We start from the raw sequence: 25,296 nt of genomic DNA, 5'->3' as shown, positions 1-25,296 counted from the left end.
TAGACAAATGCAAACCTCTTAGAAGAGCAATCCGATTTTTTTAAAGCTCCAAATAAAATATCCGAGTGTGTGAATATAAAATGTGGGAAGACATGAAAAAGGCTACTCACTATGTAATGGATGAGGAAATATTTATCTTGTACAAATAGTAAAGGTTTTGATATCAGCATGATTAGTTTCACCTGCAAGTTGGATATACCAAGAACCACATTTTCAGGGATATATTTCAGAAAAGATATGCCAGGAAATTGATTCTATGAGGATAGATAATCACATTAGTATTTTTTTTACGGATGCGGATACTCCTGTCATAATCTGTGCTCACTTCCCCAGTCCACAGTTATATGTCCTGAAAGTAACCAAGGAGAATTGTTCTTGTTGAATTATTTGTCACAAAGTTTTTATAACTTGTCATTTTCATATCCAAAGCCCCACACTTTATTAGCCCTTATATGTTAATTTGTTGCAGGTTTGATTGTTTTAAAAAGTTCCTGCCCTTGGGAGCACAGCCTTAGAAGTGGCTATTATCTATCTAAATGTCCTATTTTTTTTTTAATTTGTTTTAGTGTTTATTTTTGAGACAGAGGGAGACAGAGCATGAGTTGGGGAGGGGCAGAGAGAGAGGGAGACACAGAATCTGAAACAGACTCCAGACTCTGAGCTGTCAGCACAGAGCCCGATGCAGGGCTGGAACCCACGAACCATGAGATCATGACCTGAGCCAAGGTCAGACACTTAACCGACTGAGCCACCCAGGCACCCCCCTAAATGTCCTATTGATAGCAGAATGGCTACGTCAGTCGAGGCAATGTCACATGAATATCTTCCCTAGTAATCTGCAGAATTAGCAAACATGGAACCACAATGAGAGGATAATGTGACCTGAAAGACATTTGGGCAGAATTCTATGCACTCTGTCAGTATGCAAAATGCAATACTTGTATTAAAAGAGAATAATAGGGGCACCTGGGTGGCTCAGTCGGTTAAGCGGCCAACTTCAGCTCAGGTCATGATCTCGCGGTCTGTGAGTTCGAGCCCCGCGTCGGGCTCTGTGCTGACAGCTCAGAGCCTGGAGCCTGTTTCAGATTCTGTGTCTCCCTCTCTCTCTGACCCTCCCCCGTTCGTGCTCTGTCTCTCTAGGTCTCAAAAATAAATAAATGTTTTAAAAAAGAGAGAGAATAATAAAGAGCTATTGCAATTGGGCAGCAAGAGAAGGGATTTTTTTCCCTCTTTTCCAAAATTTCTCATATAAATATTATTTTTATAATTAAATTATTTTACTCTATAAATCCAATGTGATTATATTTCAAAATAATTTAAAGTAATTTGAATAAGAATGGAAAAAACACTTTTAGGAGCTCAAAATATATCAAAGAAAGGAGAATGAATGCAGCATTAAAAAAGAGGTTCACAATGGCACAGTCAGCAGTGAAAAGAGGGGGGTGTTCAGGCCAAGGAACAAATCAAATACCAGTGCCCAGAAGAAAAACAACACTTGAGAGTTAAGCACTTCAGATTTTTTATTAGCTCTTAGTAAATAAAGTAAGATTAAAGCAAAGCATTGGAGACAGCCAAGAGATCTTCACCCTTCAACCTCCTCTTGTCTTGGCGGTAAGCACGAAGGAATTAAATAAAGACCATATGTTCCATTATTTTACCTGGTCAGCAGGCTGTAAGGGTTTTGAAGGAAAATAAAATGAAGACAAGTTTCCAAAGCATTCAGGTATACAGCTCAGCTCGGAAAGCTGAAATTTGCTTTCGCTCGAAGTGGCCACTTAATGCAACCAAGAGTAGCCAGTGCTTGAACAGAATCCTGCACAACTTGATTTCTCACAGGGCTTAAGAATTCTAGTCATGACTGCCTGCAGCACTGACTTGGCCTTTTTCTCTCTTCAAAGCATTCTATGCATTCCTACCTTTTACTTAAGCAAACTCCCATTCTGCACCAGAAGTTTAATTCATAAAATGGAGGAGACTGACACAGACAAGTGTGCATGTTTCCTAAATTTGAAATGCAAGTGGAATCAGAACAGGACTTACTAAGTCACATCCCTACTAAGGTTGAGTTTAGTAACTTGTTTTTGAAAAGTCCTGATCTAGTTTTTTTTTTTTTTAAATAGGGTGAAATATAAGTGAAAAATGAGTGTCCCATCAAGAATGCTGTGTAGACTCTGACTTTCTGTGTGCCACCCCCCTCTTCCCAGCCCAAGCATAAAAAGATAGGGCTATTCTAGCAATAGAGTCCCTGATGCCCATCCCCTGCCCTGCACAGAGCACCAGGAAATGAGGCATCCATCAGGTTCTAGTCCTGAATCTTGGCTTCCTAAACTTTTTCTTGGAAGCAGGCATCTAAGAGCAGATAATGGCATTCAAATTGAACACATAACCATATCACTTTTATTATTTAACATGGAGTCCACCCAGACTGTGTGAGAGGAAACAATACATTAGTGACACCCAGTTAAAAGTAATTTTTAATATTCTTTTCCTTAATGACATCAAACCTAACCTCGTGATCGAGATTTGTCAGGATAGAACCAACCAGATGATCTTCTGCTCCACCCCAATTACTGTTTTCCTCATTATCATATGAATTTCTCTTTATAATGTTATTGAAATAAGGTAGGGTCTTATATCCGGGGCAGCAAAGAGTGGAAAATGTGCAGAGCAGTTGTGGCATCAATCTTTAGGATATCTAGTCAGTTTCCCACAATTCTCTTGATTCCTCAAATTCTTGTGGTTAAAAGAATGCAAACGGTGTCATAGCTTTGCCTTCTTTCTCTTCCTGCATCGTCTGCCTCCTACCCATGGGTCTGGCTGACCTACATGTTTTCTATTGAATTTGCTAATTGAACTCCTACTTGCTGATTTTGAGGCTTTTCCCCTAATTCTACAAAATTGAGGCCCCCTTGAGTTATCATTTCCATTCAACAATATTTTTTTAACTTTCTTTTAATGTTTTTATTTATTTTTGAGACAGAGAGAGACAGAGCATGAGCAGGGGAGGGGAGAGAGAGAGGGAGACACAGAATCCGAAGCAGGCTCCAGGCTCTGAGCTGTCAGCACAGAGCCCGACGCGGGGCTCGAACTCACAATCTGCGAGATCATGACCTGAGCCGAAGTCGGAAGCTCAACTGACTGAGCCACCCAGGCACCCCTCCATTCAACAATATTTTTTAATAAAGATTGGCATTTAAATCTGTGCTAAGGTTTGCAATTGTAAGGACACTTAAATGTACTCTTTTCCTCTGGTTCATTACTACGGGTTTGGGAACAGTGTTAGTAAGAATTTATTCTAAAACTGCCAACTTTCTTGGTTTCATAAGCAATTTTTCTTAGTTTTAATAGACAATTACAGGATTTCAAGAAGCAAGATAGTTCTGATCTAGAATGAGGTTGATATTTGTCATGAGCTGTTTATCTTCTCTATCTCCTCAGGGATGTCCTTGGAATTTTTAGGACTCATCACAGAAAAGCAGTAAAATTGCCTTTTGGCAATTCTGATCATGTCTCAGAAAATCCAAAACAAAAAGTGCCACCCGAATTTGCCTGTCAGATAGTTTAGCGTTTCAAAGGAGGTCTCTTCTAAGAAAAGCAGCTGCAGCCAAAGAAAACTCAACACTGTTATACCATAAATTCATCATTGCTAAGTTTTCTGGCTAGGAGCCATGGTCTCCATGGTCTAGGAAAATATTCTTTAGAATCTTAAAGTTCTTCGAGGAATTTTTAAATTTATGTGTTTTTATGTCAATGATGATCTAAAAATAATATAAACATGCTGGATCACATGTATCATAATGTAACCAAGAAATCAGTCCACAATTATACTGAATCCCTGAAGCCAGTTGCATTTTAGAATTCACAGGTTTTCAGATTTTAGGAAGCTTATGTGTTGCATATACTGTGTATTATATAACACCTACAGTGGAGGCTGGGGAAACCCCAGGATGTCAATCATATGAATATTCTGTAGTGAAGCATGTGAAACTAAGTACGATAAACATAGAAGATGAACAGACCATGTTCTGAGCCGTAAATTAAGCCTCAACAGATTTAAAATAATTGAAAATACGAAAATTCTGTGTCTGACTAAAAAGTAGAGTAGAAATCAATAATGAGAAGTTATCTAGAAAATCGCCCAAGTGTTTGGAAATGAAATAACACATTTGCAAATAACCCTTTAGTCAAAGAGAAAGTCACAAGGAAGTTAGAAAAGATTTTAATGAATTAAATAGACAACATATAAAATTTGTGGAATTCAGCTAAAGCAACACTACGAGGAAAATTTATAGCATTAAATGTTTAACGACAAAGGTCTCAAACCAATTTCCTAAACTTCTACCTGAATAAATTAGAAAAATGAACAAATTTAAAAGCAATAAATAAAAGATTAAGCAATAAAGATGAGGCCAGAAATCAATGGAATTAAAAACAGAGAAAAGGGAAAATTAATGAAAGCAAAATCTATTTCTTTGAAAAAAATCAATAAAGTTGATAAAAAATTTTAGCTGAACTGCTAAAGAAAGAAGAAAGAACTCACAAATTAATAGTGTCAGGGATGAAAGCGGAAACATCACTAAAGATCCTAAGGACATTAAAAGGGACATAAGGGACTATTATGAACAACTTTATGCTAATAAATTTGATAGCTTAGATGCAGTGGAAAAAATTGCTCAAAAGTCATAAGCCTACCACTCAAGCTCACTCAAGAAGAAACAGGTAACCTGAATAATCCTACGCCAAATAATGAAATTACATTTGTAGTTAAACATCTTCCAAAAAAGAAAACTCTGGGCTCTGATAACGTCACTGCCAAATTTTACCAAACAATAAAGGAAGACAATTTTATATAAACTTTTCCTGAAAATAGAGGAACATGAAACACATTCTTCCTCAAATTATGAGGCCAACATTACCCTGATTCCAAGACCAGACAAAGACATTTAAAGGAGAGAAAATTACAGGCCAATATCCCTCAGGAGTATAAACACAAAAATTCTTAACAAAATATTAGCGAATGAAATGCAGGAATTAAGTTACATTATGACCAAGTGGGACCTAACCTAGGAATGCAAGTTTGGTTCAACATTCAAAGATCAATGAAATTCATCGTGATCAATTTGATAGATGCAGGAAACTCATTTGACAAAACTCAACATCTATTCATCAGGCAAACTATCTAGAAAAAAAAAGGAACTTCTTCATTCTGATAAAGGGCATCAACAAAAACAGCTACAGCTAACATCATACTTTCCTATTTAGGACTGAATATTTTCTTTCCAAGATTAGGAATAAGGCAAGGATTTTTATTCTCACCACTTCCAGTCAACATCCTACTGGGAGGTTCTAGCCAGTGAAATATGGCAGTTTTTCTTTAAGGCACAGATTGGAAAGGAGTAAAGAAAACTTGTCTTTTTTCTTCAGCAACATGATTGACTCTGCAGAGAAGCCCAAAGATTTTACCAAAAATCTATTAGAACTAATAAGTGAGTTTAGCAAGTTTTTAGGATGCCAGATAAATTGCTGGTTGGAATATAAAATGGTTACCACCTCCAGTATAGATTAAAGTTAACCATACACTTATTTTATGATTTAACAGTTCCACTCCATACTTACCCAAGAGAAATGAAGACATTGAAGACATTTTTCTTTATGTGTCCACACAAAAAAACTAAATGTGAATATATTTAGAAGGTTTAGTCTTCTTTTTCATCAAGTTTTTATTTAAATTCCAGTTAGTTAACATACAATGTAATATTTGTTTCAGGAGTAGAATTTAGTGATTCATCACTTATATACAACACCCAGTGCTCATCACAAGCGCCCTCCTTAGTACCCATCACCCATTTACCCCAACTCCCCTCCCACCTCCCCTCCAGTAACCCTGTTTGTTCTCTGTTGTTAAGGGTATGTTTTCTGGTTTGCCTCTCTTTTTCCCCCCCTATGTTTATCTGTTTTGTTTATTAAATTCCACATATGAGTGAAATCATATGGTATTTGTCTTTCTCTGACTGACTTACTTAGCTTAGCATAATACTGTCTAAGTCCATCCACGTCTTTGCAAATGGCAAGATTTCATTCTTCTTATGGCTGAGTAATATTCCATTGTATATATATGCCGTATCACAGTTTTATTCTTTTTTTAATAATCAATGTGTTTTATTGTATATTTATAAAGTACATAGTATAGTTTTGGATAGCAGTTTCATTCTTAATTTGGGAAATAACTCACATGTTCACCAATTGAGTGGATAAAGAAATGGTGGTATATCCATAAAATAGAATACTACTCAGCAATAAAAAGGAAGCATCTATTGATACAACAACACAGATGAATCTTAAAACATTGAACTGAGTAAAAGAAGACAGTCTCCAATGGCTGCATACTATATGATTTGACCTTCATATTCTAGCACTTTCTAAAGTACATGCCTTCCTCTTCTGGATAACACAAGGGTAATATTTTCTGATGAACCTTTTTGTTAAAGGTAGAGAAAGCTGAAATGAGGCATGCTTCAGGAAAAGTGTGAACAAGATCAGAGAGTTTATTCTTCAGTTGTGAAAGGATGACTGTGTCAAGACTCAGAGCCCAGTGAGATGACAAACAGAAAGCCCTTGACATCCCCCATTGGGACATTCCAACACGTTAGGATAAACTGTTTAAAAACACAGTATTTGCACTGATCAGGCAGTAAATCAGTTTTTGTGAAAGAGAATTTAAAACATACCAGTGGGCTGGGTTGTTTAGACATGTGGCTGTGTTATGCCTTTTCATCCTTAATTTTTAAGCGTCTCCCATTTGAAAGAAGACCTTCCCTTGGTCCCATTTTCTGCTCCAACTCCCATCACCATATCTTTGCCCCTTTATACACATTGTCTCCATCTCATCCTTTCCAAATCTCTTATGCACCCATTCTAATCACTCCACTGAAACACCTCTTGTCAAAGTTATGAATGAGCTACATGTGTTCAAATCCAGTGGTCAGCTCTCTGTTCTTAATCTATCGCAAAGCACCATTCACTACAGTTGATCCCTTACTCCTTGAGCTTCTAGGACATGATACTTGCCTGGTTTTTCTTCTCACTACCTGATTGTTCTCAGCTTCCTTCCTGGATATCTAAGTATTGGGGTGCTCAAGGACTCAGTCCAGCCACCGTCTCTTTTCTCTCCCAAAGTGGCCTCACCTAATACCATAACTGTAAATACTATCTATACACCACTGGCTTCCCGAGGCAAATGCAGCAAGTTTACTTATTCAACACTCATTTCAAACTCCTCTAGCTTTCTTTCTAATACTAGAGAGGTTGTATAGCTAAAATTGCATGTTTTTCTTATAGCTGGAGTAGAGACATGTGTCTGAATTTCTTCAACTCCTATGCACAGGTGCTAAATCTGGGTGCACAGGACTAGGAGAGATAGGGTCGCCTTTCATGACGAAGGCATCTGCTTTGTCTGAGGGAAGTCAGATTTCCGATGCCCAGTCCCTCATGTCACAGTGGGTAGTACCAACAGTGGTGTTTCTATTAGAGCTTTCCCATGGTGTGGCTGGACATTTGCCCTGGCTTCATTGTATTTGGCCGCATCACATTTAGGTCTCGTTCCAACCCATCCAGAAATTCTTGGAACTAAATAATACTCCATTTCTTTTCTTTTTATTGAGTTTTCTTTATTTGACCAGCCTATACAATTCTACACAAATTAAAAATATTTCATTTAGCACATTTTATTCAGATTCCATTTTTTAAAGCAATCTCTATAACCAACGTGGGGCTTGAACTTACAATCCTGAGATCCAGAGTTGCATGCCCTCCTGACTAAGCCAGCTGAGCACTCCCTTATTCAGCACATTTTTGTACTTTGATTTAGCCTAAATGCATAATACAGAATAAAAGTAGGAGCAGGACAACTGTTTTCCCAGCATTTACTGATTAAGGATTATTATAGTCCTACATTTTTAATATGGAACATCTACATCAGAGGTAACTTTTACTTTCACTTTTGTTGCAATTCCAGGTAGAGCTGAAGGTGTTACTTCTTTTTTTTTTTTTTTTAGTCGTTATGGTTTTTATTTTTATTTTTTGAGTATAGTTGACACACAATTTTACATTAGTTTCAGGTGTACAATATAGCGATGCAACATCTCTATACAGTATACTATGCTTACCACAAATGTAGGTACCATCTGTCACCATACAATGGTACTACAATATCATTGACCATATTCACTATGCTGTACCTTTTATTCCTGTGGCTTATTCATTCCATAACTGGAAGTCCATATCTCCCACGCCCCTTCACCCATTTTGCCCACGCCTCCACCCTTCTCCCCTTTTGCAACCCTCAGTTTGTTCTCTGTATTTATTGGTTTGATTCTGCTTTTTGTGTGTTCGCTTATTCTTTGGTTTGTTTGTTTGTTTGTTTGTTTTTTCGATTCCACGTGTGAGTGAAATCATATGGTATTTGTCTTTCTCAGTCTGAATTATTTCACTGAGCGTAATACCATCTAAGCCCCTCCATGTTGTCATAAAAAACAGAATCTCATCCTTTTTATGGCAGAGTAATATTCCATTCTATATATATATATATATATATATATATATATATATATATATACACAAATTTTCTTTATCCATTTATCAATCAATGGAGACTTAGGTTGCCTCCATATGTTGGCTATTGTAAGTAATGCTGTAGTAAACGTAAGAGTGCATATATTGTGGCATCCCATGTCTATTTAAGCTGGCTAGGGTGAGTTCTGTTGTCTTCCATTAAGAAACCTGTGCTGTACTACTCCCAAGTTTTTATTTTCAGCCAAGCACCTAACTTTAAATACGTATTTCCAAATGGCTACTTGATGTCTATGCTTAGATAGCTAAAGAGTTCCTCAGTGTTGCCATGTTAACAAATGAGTTTTTGATATGCTCTCAAACTGGCTACTTCCCTAAGTTCCTCACCTCAGTAATTCACCATAAACCTTGGGGTCTTTTTTGAGTCATTTTTTTAGTAGTGATTTCACTTACAAATTCTGTTAGCTTAGTCTTTGTGATGTATCCCTAATCTGTCCGCTTCTCATGGTTCTCACCCCTGACACTGGGGTTTCATGTAACAGATTCCTAAATGATATTCCTCAGCTTCTACCCTAGCCCCACCACGGTCTGTTCTCAAAATGGTGAAGGGGTCCTATAACTCCTCTTTTATCTGTAAAGTATTGCTTTCCTCATCACTGTTTTCCACGATGTTGTTCACAAAGTCAATCATCTGACTCCCTAATTTGGTTGCTCTTAGATTACTGCTAAACTTAACGTAAGAGTAGGAAATGTATAAGAATATTGCTTCCAAAAGAGGAGACTTACATGAAGAATGATGATCTCAGTATGTCCTAACATCTTTGAATCATCTCAGAACTTCTATTTGTATTTAATGGAAAAACCATATTTTAGATCCCCACACTCCAACCTTCAGAGTTTGAATACTTTGACTTTAATTTTCTTTATAATAATCACTTCCTCTTCCAAACTCTTATTTACTTTTTCCTTGAAATGGTTCTCCTTTTTGTTCATTTGTTCCTCATTCGCATTGCCATTTTTCTACTAATGTACTTAATTCATCTATGGGAAGCATATAAAATCATTTCATCACTGTCTCCATGGCTTCAGGTTTTCCTTTCTCCAGTCTTTCCAGCACAGTGTCACACAGATGATATTTATAGGTACTTGTGTTGATCGTGTCATTCTCATACAAAAAAAGAAAAAAGAAAAAAAACCCCACAATTGTCTCCAAGCTCTAGTTGGGATGCCAAGGTACTCAACAGTAACTGACCCAACTCATCTGTCCAGGCAATCAGCCAGACATCTATCTTCAGGAGGTGCTAGTCACTAGGAATAAGAAAATGATGAGCTACACACAGCATCTATAAACCAGGAAGTAGGTAATGAGTGGCACCAACTCGGTGCCATGAAAGGACTCAAAAGAGAACAGGATCATCCTTTGGAGTGACCACCGAGGTCACATCGATACTCTGGTTTGGAGATTTGGGGGTCATGAGCCAAGGCAAGATGTGAGTTACAGAGTGGATCCTAGCCTATACTGACCATGGTTCAGGACTCTTGCTATGGAGATGTTAGGAATAAGGTTAGACTGTGGGCTTCCCAGGCTAGTCCATAAACTCTGTGAGGACAAGCATCATGTAAGGATCTGGTCTAGTACCACCTTGTGTCCAGTGGCACTCCTTAAATAGTAGTTGACTGTGGAATGTGTTAATAAATAATTAATCTAAAAGACTGACAATGAATACCTGTCTGGCTGGTTATAAAACCAGGGTTCTCAACAGGGGGTGATTTTGTCCCCTAGGGGACATTTGGCAATTTCTGGAGACATTTGTCGTCATGACTGGGGTGAGGAAGCTACTAACATCTAGTGGGTGTAGGCCAGGGATACTGGTAAGCATCCTACAGTGAGCCCCCCCCCCACACACAAAGAATTATCTGACCCCAAATGTTCACAGTGCCAGGGAGGTTGAAAAACCATGGTTATAAAATATCACTTCAAGTATCTCGTGTCTTTTATCTGGCAGTAAAAAAAAAAAAAAAATTGTAATAGGTAGAAGATAGCAATGACTTTGCCAACATTTTTACTCTACGGAATTTGAAAAGTAACAAGATACCCCATTGGCTCTGGTGAATGGGCTCGTTACACTAATGAAAAACCTGGCATTGTCCTTCCACTGGGAGGGGTCTAAAAAGACATTCTAAGTTCCAAAAGGAGAACCTGGCAGAAACCAAATGTAATTGTGAAAAGACACAACGCTCTGGGAGAAACCTGCCTTGAGCACAGTCAACGAAGTAGAAACTTAGATCTTCAGGTTCTAATGGTGACTAATTGAATCCATGAGAGGCTGCGTGTGTATGAGTCTCGAGTCTCCTAGTGCTTAAAATGCCATGTCTTCTAGAGTCGTCTTGAGAATGAAACTATAGAATTCTTTGAAGCTGGAAGTAATGCGGTGGGCTAACTTACTGAAGTTGAACAGTGAGCAAAAATGCTAATGTTTACTTTTGAGCTACCATGAAAGGTAATTGCACCATGGTTCAGCAAGAGAGATGAATATTCTCCATGATGAAAACCCATTTTTGCCCTCATGAAGGGGGCATTACCCATGATGATGACTCATTGTTCTTAAATACTCTGGCAATTGATGGAACACATTTCAGTGTAATACACCTTGCTTTTAGGACTGTCTTGGGCTTTCCAAGCTTTCTTTACATCAACTTGCACCCCCAGAAATACACATACACTGTGGCTCAGGTCACCCAATCAAGGCAAAATAAAAAAACAAGAAAACAAACCAAAACCCCCAAAACTTTTAAAAGGTTTGTTCTGAATGGTGAGAGCAAGAGTTGTCGAGTGGATTGAATTCTTCAAAACCTACACATTTTTTAGACACAGATTTAGAAGTGCACCTTTGTTCCTGCCACACAAAAGAAAAGTAAACCCTTGTTTAATGGTTAACAATTTTTGGCAGCTACTACCTTTTAAACTACTCCAGGGCCAAGATGACTATCGGGAGAGGTGAATTACAGATCACTTAGGCAGGACATTATGCCATGTTGACCTACTCTGAAGTTTGATTTTAAACAGTGATTATATTCTTATTGCGCAGGCTACATTTACTTGAGCCTTGTTATCTGGACTAAATGGTAATAGAGCAAGCAAATACATTTGTGCAAATGTTGAAAAAGAGCTCAGGGGCTGGAGGGAACCGTAGAACACAGCACTGTAGTTCGGATTGAAGGGAAGTCTTGTTACAACCAGGAATTTAAACTGAGATGTTAATTTAAAAATTAGAGCAGAACACAACCAAGCTGCTTATCTTTAAATCTACGTATTAATTTTCTGGATTTTTGTCTGACTCGACTACAAACTACAACGGGGCTAATTCAAAATAAAGTCTTACCCGTTTCTAAATAAAGTGAAAGTTACACTGGCGTGGCAAAAACTTCCTTATTTGGGTCTTCTTGCCAAACCAAAATTTCATTTGGCTGAAGACGCTAACGCAACACACACACACACACACGCACACACACACGCGCGCACAACACCTCTTGATAGGATGTTTTCTTAATTCTCAACCGTGTTGAGGGCCTACTATGAACAATGCCAACCTGCGCATTCACTGCCAGTAAAATCAATTGGCTGCCCTATCTAATTGTGACAGTCATCTTTTAAGTGCTTTGATCTGTGGGTTAAATGATATGCCGACTCTGTATCCTTAATACCTGCCTTATAATCTCCCAATTGCTGCTGTGTCATAAAAATATAACTTGGACTAGTCAAACTGTAACTTGAGTAAAGCCTGAACTAACTTTAAAATGATTCTGAAAACTGAGTAGAAAGAACCCCAATCATTTGGAAGTAGGACCTCAGATTTTTTAGCTTCCACCTCATGTCATAAGCAAGTTAAATTTAAATAAAGCAACTTTTAAAAAGGCACTTTTGAAGCAATTGGGGATATTTGAGCAGACTAAATATTAGAGGACAGTAAGGAATTATCATTCATTTTGTTACTTGTGATTACATTTTGTGGTTTTTTTTAAGAAATCCTTTTTATTTTGATTTTTTAATGTTTCTTTTTGAGAGAGAGGGCATTGCGAAGTGGGGAAGGGCAGAGAGAGAGGGGGACAGAGGATCAGAAGCAGGCTCTTCACTGACAGCACAGAGCCTAGTGTGGGGCTTGAACTCACCAACTGCGAGATCATGACCACAGCCAAAGTCAGATGCTTAACTGACCGAGCCACCCGGGCTCCCCTTTATTTTATTTTTTTAATGTTTATTTATTTTGAGAGAGAGGGAGATAGAAAGGAAAAGAGAGGGAGAGAGTGAGAGAGAGAGAGAGAGAGAGAGAGCACATGAGCAGGGGAGGAGCAGAGGGAGAGGGAGAGAGAGAGAGAATCCCAAGGAGACTCCATGCCTGTTCCATCCCGAGCAAGCAGAGCCTGACGCGGGGCTCGATCTCACAACCTGAGATCATGACCTGAGCTGAAATCAAGAGTCAGATACTTAACCCACTGAGCCACCCAGGTGCCCTGATTACATTTTGTTTTATTTTTAGAGTTATTGAAGGGATTCATATTGAAGTATTTAATAGTGAAATGACATGAAGTATGAGATTTGCTTAAAAGGACCCCAGAAAGAACAAACCAGAAAATAGTGGTGGTGCTTGATGAAACAAATTGGCAAAACGTTGATAATCATTGAAGGTGGGTGGCCAGTTTATGCAGATTTACGATTATACTATTCTCTCTACTCCTGTGCAAGTTTTTAAAAATGCTAGAAAACAACAATAAAAACAGGTTACTTGCTGGATAAAAAGCAGTGTACAAAACCCCACCAAGGATAATTTAGAGCATCAAAACTTAAAGGGCTCACAGTGAGATATCACTGCACATGTATTACAATGGTTCAAAACGAAAGAAACAGGTAAACAAAATCTGGCGATATCAAGTGTTGACAAGGGTGTGGAACAATGGGAACTCACCCACTGCCGGTGGAAATGCAAAGCGGTCAGGTCTCCTTGAAAAGAGCTTAGCAGTTTCTTATAAAGTGAAACATAGAATCAAACGATGCAGCAATCCTACCCCCAGGTATTTACCCAAGAGAAATTAAAATTTATATTCACTCTAAAATCTGTACGTGAATGTTTACAGTGGCTTTATTCATAATTACCCAAAGCTGGAAACAACCCAAACATCCTACAACCGGTAAACAAATAAACAATGGTGTCTTCATACAGTGGAATGCTGTTCACCAACAACGGGAACAAGCTACTGATGCGTGTGCTCTTTGGCACGGCGCCGGGCACCTTTCTGAGTCTTGTGTCTCTTTGTTTCTAAGTCGACCATATCGAAGGAACATGTTTCCGCAAAAACATGCACGTGAGTGTTCACTGCAAAAGTATTCCACAACAGCCAGAAGGTAAAAGCAACCCAAATGTCCATCAACCAACAGATGGACCGACTACAGTTTATCCATGAAATGGCGTACGATTCAGCTAGAGAGGAACAACATGAATCATGCCACAATGTGGAGGAACCTCGAAAACATTATGCTGCGTGAAAGGAGTTAATCACAAAAGACCACATATTGCGTGATTCCATTTATGTGAAATGTCCATGAAGATTGCCAGGCCTGGGAGGAGGAGACAATGGCAAGTAACTGCTCGTGGGCACAGGGTTTCTTCCTGGAGTGATAAAAACTGTTCCGGAATTAGATAGTCGTGATGACTGCACAAGTCTGTAAATGTACTAAAAACCACTGAACCGTTCACTTTAAAATGATGAGTTTTATTTTAAGAACAGTAGTCATTTGGCACACTGCACAAAATCATAAAATTATCGGTTATCTTTTATGGGTACAAATCACAAAGTCCTCGTGAACTTTGGATCCCGGTGCCTGGGTATGTAGGAAGGATTTTACGTGTATGAATATTTCCTGAACGCATGATTCTTTTGGACGAGAACCATCTCTGTTTAGTTTAAAGAGATTATCAAACTTCCTTTTCTCATTTATTCAGTTCTTTCACTGGAGGAATTTTACCTGAATGTTCTTTCACTTTGGACCAAGGAACCTCCATTAGAACTGAAAACTTTTCCTTAAAACTCTTGGCCAGTTGCATGCAACCCTCTGTGAATTCCTTCCAGCTAAATATTCCATCACTCTTTTGTTCATTAAAAGAAATGAATTCCAGCAGCTCGGCTTTGTAAACAACTTTGCAATAAAAAACAAGTGTTCACATTCAATGAATGAAAACCATTTTAGACAGGAAATGGGCTTCAGGTTCCAAATCCAGTGCCTGTGTTCCAAACCGAAATGTGATTAGGAAAATATTGAAATGGGAATTGGGAAGCTTTTTCTCGAAATAATTAACTGAAGACCTTTCTGTTCCTTCAAAATTGGAAGAAATAGGAGATTGAAAACTCTACCTTTTCTGTAGTTAAGGAAGGATTCCTATATCAGATATTCAGGTAAAAATGAGAGGAATCAAATATTATCCTTTATTTGTTGGGATAAGAAAAGATTTTGAAACTGCTTCTCTCCATTGAACTGTTTCAGGCATCTGATGTGGGTGGGAGTAATAAACTTGGAATAAGAAAGCTTGGGTTCTAATCCCAGGTCTTTTGCTTTCCTGCTATGTGACCTTGGGATTTGATGAAATGAAGAGAATACTGCCTAACTAGCAAGTCGTTGTGAAGCGTAATTGACAATAAACAGAGGAAACACAATGCACACGAGCTGATAACCCCAGATGTGGTAAATCAGACTGAAATATTTATTGAGTTGTTGTAATATGTGCAAACCACCGTGCTTGGGGTGATGACACCCGGAAGAATAAACATTTAATACCCCTGCCCTCACAGAGCTTACAGTCTAGTGAGGGAACACTGCCTGCTTCTTAGGCACTAGGAACACAACTTTTCTTTTTCTTAGTCTTCATTCATCTGTGTGAGTGAGTGCAGTGATGTTTTCCATGGTCATTTTCAAAGCCACTACAAGTAAATAAGAATATTTTAAAATAAATCTTGTCATGACTGGGCAACCAAAGAGTTCTGACTAATAAAGCCAGGAAGTGATACTCTGAATATTCAGTGGGAAGGGAAGTGAGAAAATGGAACAAATCAAGAGTCTTGTGGACTAAGTATTTCACCCAGAAGGAATTATCCCCCCGCTGTAGAACCAGAACCCATTAAGGAAAAGATACTGCAATCCAGCCTTATCTTAGAGGTTTCCTTTGTAACTTTTGGACATGTTAATTTCATCAGCCTCCCCCCCACTCCTGTTTTAACCACAAGTTTTAGAACCATTGAGGAATTATGTCAGCATCTTTCACATTTTTTTTTCCTTTACAAAGAGAAATCTGGAAATTCACTTTCCTCTTACAGCCAAGACTGGGAAGTTTTGATCTAGATCAAAGTCGTACTGCTGGTCTTACTCAATTTTTATTAACCCAAAACTTTGAAGCATGAGGTTGACATTAGGTTATTTCTGAAGCTCCTTAGTCCCTATTCTCCCACACATCTAGGTACTTACTCGAGTCCTGCGCATTTCGTGATTTTATGGAATCTCTCAATGTATATTATAAATGCTGGTGTTCAGCTCCACAGCCCAGGAAATGACTGTATATGTGATATTTCCTCTAAAACCTTGGAACATTTCAATAATTCTACACTTGCTTGGAAGTACATGTTATTTTCTAAATCAGAGAATAACACTGTTCAAATAATTCACTCAAATATTGAGCTGATCTTTCAAAGTGAATGACCCACATGAAGGTTTCCAATATATATGCCAAGAAAAGCCTCTGGGGTCTGGAAATCAACAAAAAGAAACTGAATAAGGTCATTGCACGTGCTGAAAAACGTTTCCAGCTCATGACTTGAATATTTGTAGAAATATTGCAATTTGGGGGCGCCTGGGCGGCTCAGTCAGTTGAGTGTCCGACTTCAGTTCAGGTCAGTATCTCACGGTTTGGGAGTTCGAGCTGCGCATCGGACTCTGTGCTGACAGCTCAGAGCCTGGAGCCTGCTTCGGATTCTCTGTCTCCCTCTCTCTCTGCCCCTCCCCCCCTCAAAAATGAATAAACGTTACAAAATTTCAAAAAAGAGAGAAATATTGCAATTTGAGATATTGTCGATTCACATTACCACTTACTTGAGGCAACTAAATATTTCTGTATCCTAAGACCAATATGATGGTACCACCCACTTTTCTGTTGGAAATTCCAAGTTTTTAAATGAAAACCTCAGAGTAGAGTCCTAAAATTGCTTAGTGGGAAATATTTTTCAGTGAAGCCGTATCTTACAACCACATCTGCTGAACCGTAAGTTTTGTCAAGTTGTGGTCACCCTCCGGCTGCCCTGTGGCCGACTTAATTTATGCCCAAAGGAATGCATGAATATAATAATCAGAATACCCGCAGCCCTGAAACTCACGTTATTCTATAGTCTGTTTACTAGTGTTTCGGTAGGAAACGATTATTTTGTTTTTTTCACGAGATAAAAGCAAATCGCTGACAAGTTTCTTACCTGGAAAACAATATGCTTAATAACTCAATTATTAATACTCAATAATTAGAGTAACTCAACTTACAGAGTAGATTGACACATGGATCTATGTATGTCTTACACCAAAAATCAGTCTAATGAAATTTAAAACGTGAGAACAGCTTCTTAATATTTTGCTGAAATTGGCTTTTTTTTTTTTTTTACTTCAAATCAAATCTTTTAAGTGTGACCCAGCTTCAAAATTAAATTTCCAGGGAATGAGTAAGACATTATGGAAACTGATAATGCTGAAAGGGATTTTTTCTCTCCTTATTCATCCCCAAGATGAGTGGCAGTGCACGTTACCTATCTTGCATTATGTTTGCATCTCCGTAACTTCCAAGCCTGTTAAAATTGTAAACTATCATAAAATTCATTGAGCAAAGAATTCCAAAATGTTTTCGTGTTCCTTGAGGATAAATATACAGAATATCTTCACAGAGATCCCAGGTATAGAGAAAGGATTTCAGAGATTGAAGAAAAGCCCAGAGGGTGTGATGAAAATAGAATTGATATCTCACTCCTAAAAGGGTTACTTAAATGCTTTTGATATATTCTGACTCTCCTACGGCAAAACGATCTGAAGGTCTGCTTTAGTTCATCGTCCTCTATTTAGCCACCGTTTTGCTCTACAAGCTTATATTTCAAAGGCATAATGTTTAAGAAGAACATTAAACAAAACACCGGATCAGAGGATGGAGAGAATGTTAGTGTTTCCTTTATTTCAACTTCATGAAATAATTTAAGGCAAGAACTTGGTTCACATTACCAATACCATAAAGTTCCAAGTGACGAGACCATTTAATAATAGTGGCTTATATTCCATTTTGGTTCAAAATATCTCAAGAAAGTTCAACATGAAGTACTTGTAAAATTTGACCTCCAGACAAAAGTGTACAATATATCTAATTTGGAGGAATGTATTTTAAACAATCTATATCTAGATACAGAGCAACGAGTAACTCCAGGATCCCTCATTACCAAGAATCGCCAACATTGTATACTTTATTTGAAGTGACCGTAGTCCTTTTTTTAATCCTCTGCCCCTTAGGGATGTCTTTAAGTCAAGACCAACCAAAAGGCACTGTATGTAGAGCCCAAAGGACATTTTGGTCCTGGGTGTACTGTTGGCTTTATTTGCTTCAGAATAGGGAAATACAATCCACAGGCCAAATTTGATTCACCACAAACCAAATTCTGGCATGGACATTCCCTTACATACTGTCCGTGGCTGCATTCACACTAGTTGCAGAATTGAGTTGTTGGAAAGAGACCATACAGCCCACAAGCCCAAAACGTATATTCCCTGGCCCTCCACGGAGAGTAATTCTGACTCTGCCAGCCAATCTTTCCTGTTTTCCAGGTCTGTCACATTTTGCCTGGTCTCCATGATTTCACCCAGACTCCTCAGTGCCCAGTCTTAATTGCCTTGACATCTATGTTCTTTCTAGAATTTCTTTACTCGCCCTGCCACCTTTTGTCTGAACTCTTGATAGTGACTTGTTTTTTGACCAAGTATCCAACTGCCACCAATCTGTTTAACCTTTTCTGCCTATACTCTATGAACCCCAGACATTCTTTTGTTCCTGACTAGCATTTCCATCTTCTTCGGATGGACACCACCAAGAATAATGACTTCTCACATCATCACCACCCCGCCATCCTTGCTCTAGCTCTATGTTTAGGTTTAAACTCTAGAATTGTCCATGCCTAGTGTATATTTTGTTGTCTTTGGGGTAGAATACCATCAGGGAATGGTGGTATAGCATCATGTTCTGAAGACCAAATCAACTCTACGTGCCATCCTACTGGCCTACCTAAAAATCAGGTAGCCTGTTTCTATCCTTTGAATCTCTTATTTTAAATGGGGGGAGAAATGCCAGCTCTTCCTTACAGAAGAATTCCAATTAATACAAGTAGAAAGAATGATGGAAATAAAAAATACAATTTCTAAAGAAAATAGTTCTACATAGAGTTAGAAAACCACAATAATGACCTCAGAAAACAGTCCACCAGTGGATGTTAAAATGAGTGGATGATAGTCGAAGAAGAAACAGGATGTTTGCTTAAAGAGTATCTCTCTCGAGATATCTAGTAATTACCAAGGGAGACAAATAGTAAGTGGACAGTGGAGAATCCTGGTAGACACCACCTTAGCCAGGTGATCAAAGTTCATATCATTGGTCCTACCTACAGACATGATGCACCTCCAGGTATGTGACACCAGGAAGAGCTCATCGCTTCTGCAGTATTTTGTTCTCGCCCCAAATGCATAATCTCAGTCTGATCATGAGAACACATCCAACCCAAGTTGATGGGCATTCTACAAGACAAGCAACCAGTACTCTTCAAAAGTGTCAAGGTCTGGAAAGAAAGAGAAACTCTTACTAACCAGAAGAGACTAAGGAGACGAGATAATTTAATACAATGTGGAATCCTAGATGGGATCCTGGAACCAAAAAAAAAGTGGGGGGGGACATTATGGGGCACCTGGGTGGCTCAGTCAGTTAAGTGCCCAACTTCAGCATCCAACCTGAGATCAGGTCATGATCTCACGGTTCGTGGGTTCGAGCCCCGCGTCGGGCTCTGTACCGACAGCTCAGAGCCTGGAGCCTGCTTCAGATTCTGTGTCTCCCTCTCTCTCTGTGCCTCCCCACTCATGCTCTGTCTGTCTCTCTCTCAAAAATAAATAAACATTAAAAAAAATTTAAGGACATTAGTGGGAAAACTGGTGAAATCTGAATAAGTTCTGTACTTTTGCTAATAGCATTATGCTAAAGTTAATTTCTTAGGGGAAGCTGGGTGAAGGGCATATGGGAACTCTCTGTGCTATCTTTGAAACTCTTCCCTAAGTCTACAAATATCTCCAAAAGAAAAGATGAGCTGTTAAAAAGAAATTGCATCTTAGTTCCTGAGGGGTGTCTTGTGGGAATCATGTAACAAAATTAGCTCCAGAAGTTTCCTTTTAATCCTTTTTGACTTCCCAATTACTTCTACTATTTTTGCTAATTCTCCAAATAAAAGATTCCCAAGGTTGACCGAATGATGTAGTCCCATAACCTGTGTTAAGATTGCTTCTTTCCTCTAGCATGAAGTGTCCAGCACCCAAAAGCCAGTTATGAGTCTTCTCCTTTTTAGCAAGGGGCAATTCATTTTCCACTCGGAAGGACAGCCCTTGTAGACGCTCATTCTAAACAGACCCAGGCTCAAGGTGGTGGGTGACCAGACAGAAACAGAAATACCATATAGGGCAACCACATCACCAGTCAGAAAACCACTTGGTGAACTTTGGGAACGTCTTTGATGTCATGAACAGAAAGCCTAAGGAGCTAGTTTACATCCTAGAAAATACTGAAAGGTAGAGTAGAATGATCTAAAGAAGAGCCTCTTGATCAAACCACATTGGGGCTTTGGGGACAAATTTCCTGCTCTCAATTCTGCCAGTTTTCAAAGAAAGTTATTTATTTTTGGATACTATGACATTCCTTCCTTCCTTCCTCATTCAGTATGTATTTGGGCTTCACCACTGTGTAGGGCATCGTGCTGGTCAGTACCTTGTGGCCAATATTAATTGATCCCGGAGAGAAGCCTGGGACTTAATGTTAGAGGAGCCGCCTTGCAGTTCTATCTCTAGCGCTGTCGGTAGATGAACTTGAGGTGTAGAGCCACGGTTCCCCGCAGAGAACTGACTCTCCAAATGTGTCAGAGGTTTAAAAAACAATAACGGGTAACTGCTGCACTTTTGGAGATTCTGATTCAGTAGGTTTTGTTTAGGGGCAGGCAAGTTTGAATTTCCCAGGGATGCTTGATCATTAGCCTCACCAGGGAAGCATTTCAAAATACGTGGGTTGGTGGAACCTGAGAATCACTGTGTATCTCCAATTCCGTGGGTGATTATTATGACCCTAAAGTTTGGGAAGAGCTGATCAAGAGACAAAATTGGAAGGCAGGCTTAAATAACTGGCAAGTACAATAGAAATGTAGATTGTGTTACCTTTCGTTGTATTCACTGATGACGCGTTTAGCGTAACACATTTCTAAAACAAGTGACGGCCTCGGCTGAAAATAGTACTACATTCATCTTTTGAAGAATTGGGCTTTTCTGACCTTCCAGAGGCAGGAGGCTGTGGCGGAAGGAAAAGGAGACACCTTCCCGACCAGCAAAATCATCAGGATCGACCCTAGGGCTCAGCACTGACATTGTATAGCCACTGTGGCTTTACATGCAGCCCTTCTGTGTAGAAAAATGATTGTGTTCTCATGGGATTGTGACCCCACATTCCAGGATAAAGTCAGCAGATTTCAGGCCATCCCTCTAAGATAGGGTATCCCAAAGTGCGGATCATAGAGCACTAGCTCTGTCTGAGGGTCATAGTGCTGTGAAAGAGGTAATTCCATGAAAAATGAACTTCTGTGGACAAATGGTTTGGGGCAGCTTGGCATTTTATATTCATCTGGAGAGCCATCGCACATATTAGCACATTTAAAGCTCTGATAAATCCTGCATGCCTGGTTGACATTGTTTAATTCACATTTTTCAAATTAACATAGAATTCTTTTTTTTTTCCCTAATAGGAGGACCTCTTCACACCAGAGAATCTGCCCCTCGGAGAAATCTTGAGGAACCTTGTCCTGAGGTACTAATATGGTGCTGACATCTAGAATTATTTTATGGGACTTAACGCTGATGACAAGGAATAGGCATTTACTCTGTTCTAAGATGAAATTAACAGAAAATTAAGTACACTGAAAACAATGCACTTGTTTAGTAGCAGGTGGAAATAACCACATGGAAAAAAGAAGAGAAATTTTTCGTTTTATATATCTGTTTATATTGTGGGGTTTAGGAAATCAAACAAGTTATGGAAGTCTAATTTGTAAATTGAGCAAGAGGCATGCGCTGAATACTACTGGTTACTCTGCTCTGTTGGTTGCTGTGGACACTCCCAAGGGATATGGTTTGCAGAGCTTATAATAGATTTGTGGTATTAATAGAGAGTGTTTATTGAGTTCCTAATATGTGCTAGCATCCAGTCTAATACTTTACATCTATTCTCTCACTCAGTTCCCACAATAGCCATGTAAAGTAAGTACCAATATTATGCCCATGCTTTCTGGATTAGGAACTTCTTTTTTAATTTTTAAAAAATATCGATTGATTGATTGATTGATTTAGAGAGAGAGAGAGAGTGAGAGAGCAAGTGGGGGAGGGGCAGAGAGAGAGGGAGAGAGAGAATCCCAAGCAGGCTCCACGCTGTCGGAGCAGACCCCGACACAGGGCTCGATCCCACGAATCATTTGATCGTGACCTGAGCCGATATCAAGAGTCGGATGCTTAACCGACTGTGCCCCTGGATTAGGAACTTAGAATTCTAAGTCGCACTAATAATTAGTAGTAAAGCTGGTATCTAAGGCCTGAAGATTTCACTCTAGAAACTCCAAGCTTGACCATTAGGCTACAGGGCCTCCAGACGGCATGCGTGGGTCCTTGCTTACTGGGCATGCAGAAGGAAGGATTACTGGACTTGGGGGCTCATCTAAAAATTCCGCATTTTCTGTGAATCTCAGCTTTATTCCCCCTAAAATAAATGTTTTTTAAAGTATTTAGCCAACATACACACAATAATGCAATCAATATACATCCGTGTGTCTTATACATTTGCTTGAACGTTCCTATCTCTCCAAGGAGGCTCCTACCCCTTGCTTTTGTAGGAACTTTCTGTTTTGTAAAAAAGCTTGGCCGAGTTCATTTTTGCCATCCAACTTTAGTGACAAGGTCGCATGTGAAATTTCGATCTCGTTTGGACTCTGCACATGGCACATTTCGTAGTCTGTCGTTATTTCCCAGCGGCGTGGAATGAAAGGCCTTTCCTTGTGTTTGTTGGCAACCTTTGGTTCCTCGGTCATACTGAGGTACTATAAGCATGAGGCGACCCTGCCGCGTAACCAGGAGTTTTAGTCGAGCATACTAGATATTATTTCGGGCAAATCCTACTCGTTCATTTTCTGTTGGTTAAGTTTGGTCTTCTCCCATCCCTTTGGGCTTCTATCTTTGAATGCTTGTTTACTGTTCTGTTGTTTTAGAAGGCAGGCTTTCTCATACCATGGGGTCCTTTCAAAATATTAAGTCGACCGTGACGATGACAAAAGACTCTTATTGAATTATCGTTTCTCGTGCCGCCTTATTCCCCGCAGTTTCTTGGTCGGGGGGCGGCTGGGGCAAGACTTGCTACTGACTGGGTGACAAGCTGTTCGCCATATCACGTCTGTTGAATGTACGTGGGGTGAGAGCTCATGTGCAGGACCAAGGGTGTCCTCGCCTAAGCCCCTTCCCTTCCAGATTCCTTTCAGGATGACTTTCCCATTTCCTGTCCTGCTGATCACGCCCTTGGAAGGGATTTGAAGTCTGGAGTGTCTTTGATGTTTTCTTCTGGCCATGCCAAAGCCTCCCTGGGAGACAACAGGCTCTCTCAAGCCTGTGCAAATGGGTTTTTAAGTCAGTGTGGCTGCCAAGCTGTTGTGTTTCTTTGCTCTCTCTTTGATGTCCATCTAGCATGGTGCCTTGTATGCCTCACCCAATGCCTGGCATGTAGCAAATTCTCATTACCATTGCCTCGGTATGGAAACTTGCATGGAAAGTATTTCTGGGACTCCCCCCGCTACCCATCCCAAGTTTATTTCCTTCTTCCTGTTCCATCTCCTTCCCTCTCCCTTCTACCGTTACAGACATTTGCCAGATGTTAAGAAAATTCAATAAATTGAAACAAAACAAAACAAAACAAACAAGGAAAACCAAGGAGAGATAAGAATGTGGTTTCTTTAAATAACAGACTACAGGGTTGGGATAAATGTAAATGTCACTGTACTCACATACTGAGAACTTACGGTTTCGAGGTTTCAGATCTCCTGACAAGGCTTTGGACTCATCCAGTAAGCCCAGCTTAAATATATTCTGTTCCTGTTCTTTCTGAGGTGTGAGAAGAGTATTTATGGAGGGGCTGATCCCAAAATGAGGTGTTAACAAATCAGACAATCCCTTTCACCCCCTCTTGACACATACTGGCAACTCTCACCACATTCATTTTATTTTATGCTTACTAGTTGGTTTCCAAACGAATTTTTTTTTCATAAAGAAACTAGTGAAATGAAACACACGGGGTGTGACTTTAAACAATGCCGTGTTAAATTTAGAGTTTGGATAAAGCACCGATGTCGTTAAAAATATACATGTATATACTTCGGTTCCTAGACTCTTGGACATCAGAATATTCCAGTGGCTTTAAAGGATGCCATGTTAAATTTAGAGTTTGGATAAAGCGCCGATGTCATTAAAAATATACATGCATGTACTTCAATTCCTAGACTCTTAGACATCAGAATGTTCCAGCCTAATTCCCTGGGATGGAGCGCAAAGGGGTTTGTTGAGACGTGGACGGGCTGAGGGACTTGAGTCCCAGGTTGACCCTGAGTTCTGTTTTCTCTCAAGACTTTAAGCATTCTTTTCTCTTTCCTCCTGACCGGTGACGCCAGCTCTGTTCCTCCTGGGAATCTCCGACATTATTCTTCCTTTTCAACCTGAATTGTTCTTCCTGGCGCCTGTCATTCTTTTTGTCACTGTATTTGGTGTCTCCCTCCAGCAATTCCAGCAGATGCTTCTCGGCTTTCCTTCCCGCTTTGAGTTTCTAGCAAGCATGCCTATATCTGCTTTACCCTCTGCTGTCTTGGGCCCCAGTGGTATTTCCCAGGGAACTGGTCAGGCTGTATAGAGCGGGAAGATTGGCGGCATCGTGTTGCTTCGAATGATAATAAATAATGCAAAGAGAGGGGCAGTGTTTGGGTGAATACGGGCAGGGTATTACTTCTCTTTGCACTGTATTAACTATGGACTGGAGAGAAGCAGAGGCCCAGAGAATCCTGCCACCTAAACATGAAATTTGCCTGTGGCTTCTGAGTGCTTTCTTTGCAATGAAATTTAAATGTGAGCCTTTTGACCTTCCAAACATTCACACTTTACACACCAGGGGTGTTTTAAACCCTGGCCTGAGGCACTGGACAAGGTGTCCGGGTTACTTGTCCTGAAATCCTCTGTTTCAAACCTCCTTTGCCGAGGAAGGGCTGCAGGCCATTCTACGGCTTTTCATAGCCAGACTGTTCTGGTTGAGGATATGTGTTCTCACGGTTCAGCCTGCCTTTCAAGTACAA

At 39.5% G+C, this 25,296-nt stretch overlaps 1 protein-coding gene across 2 annotated transcripts in view; it reads left to right on the top strand.

Moving 5' to 3' along the window:
• The window catches only part of MID1 (midline 1), a 579,948-nt gene that overhangs the window by 162,945 nt on the left and 391,707 nt on the right, over nt 1–25,296 (top strand). For both annotated transcript variants that reach the window (XM_027054471.2, XM_053202057.1), the window contains one exon: nt 21,670–21,731. The gene's annotated coding sequence lies outside the window, so the exon portion shown is untranslated. The remainder of the gene's footprint in view (nt 1–21,669; nt 21,732–25,296) is intronic.

The sequence above is a fragment of the Acinonyx jubatus genome, chromosome X (genome assembly GCF_027475565.1).
Source record: "Acinonyx jubatus isolate Ajub_Pintada_27869175 chromosome X, VMU_Ajub_asm_v1.0, whole genome shotgun sequence".
In the NCBI taxonomy this organism is placed as follows: Eukaryota; Metazoa; Chordata; class Mammalia; order Carnivora; family Felidae; genus Acinonyx; species Acinonyx jubatus.
The sequence above is the reverse complement of the archived record's forward strand: the minus strand, read 5'-3'. Positions and strand labels throughout refer to the sequence as shown.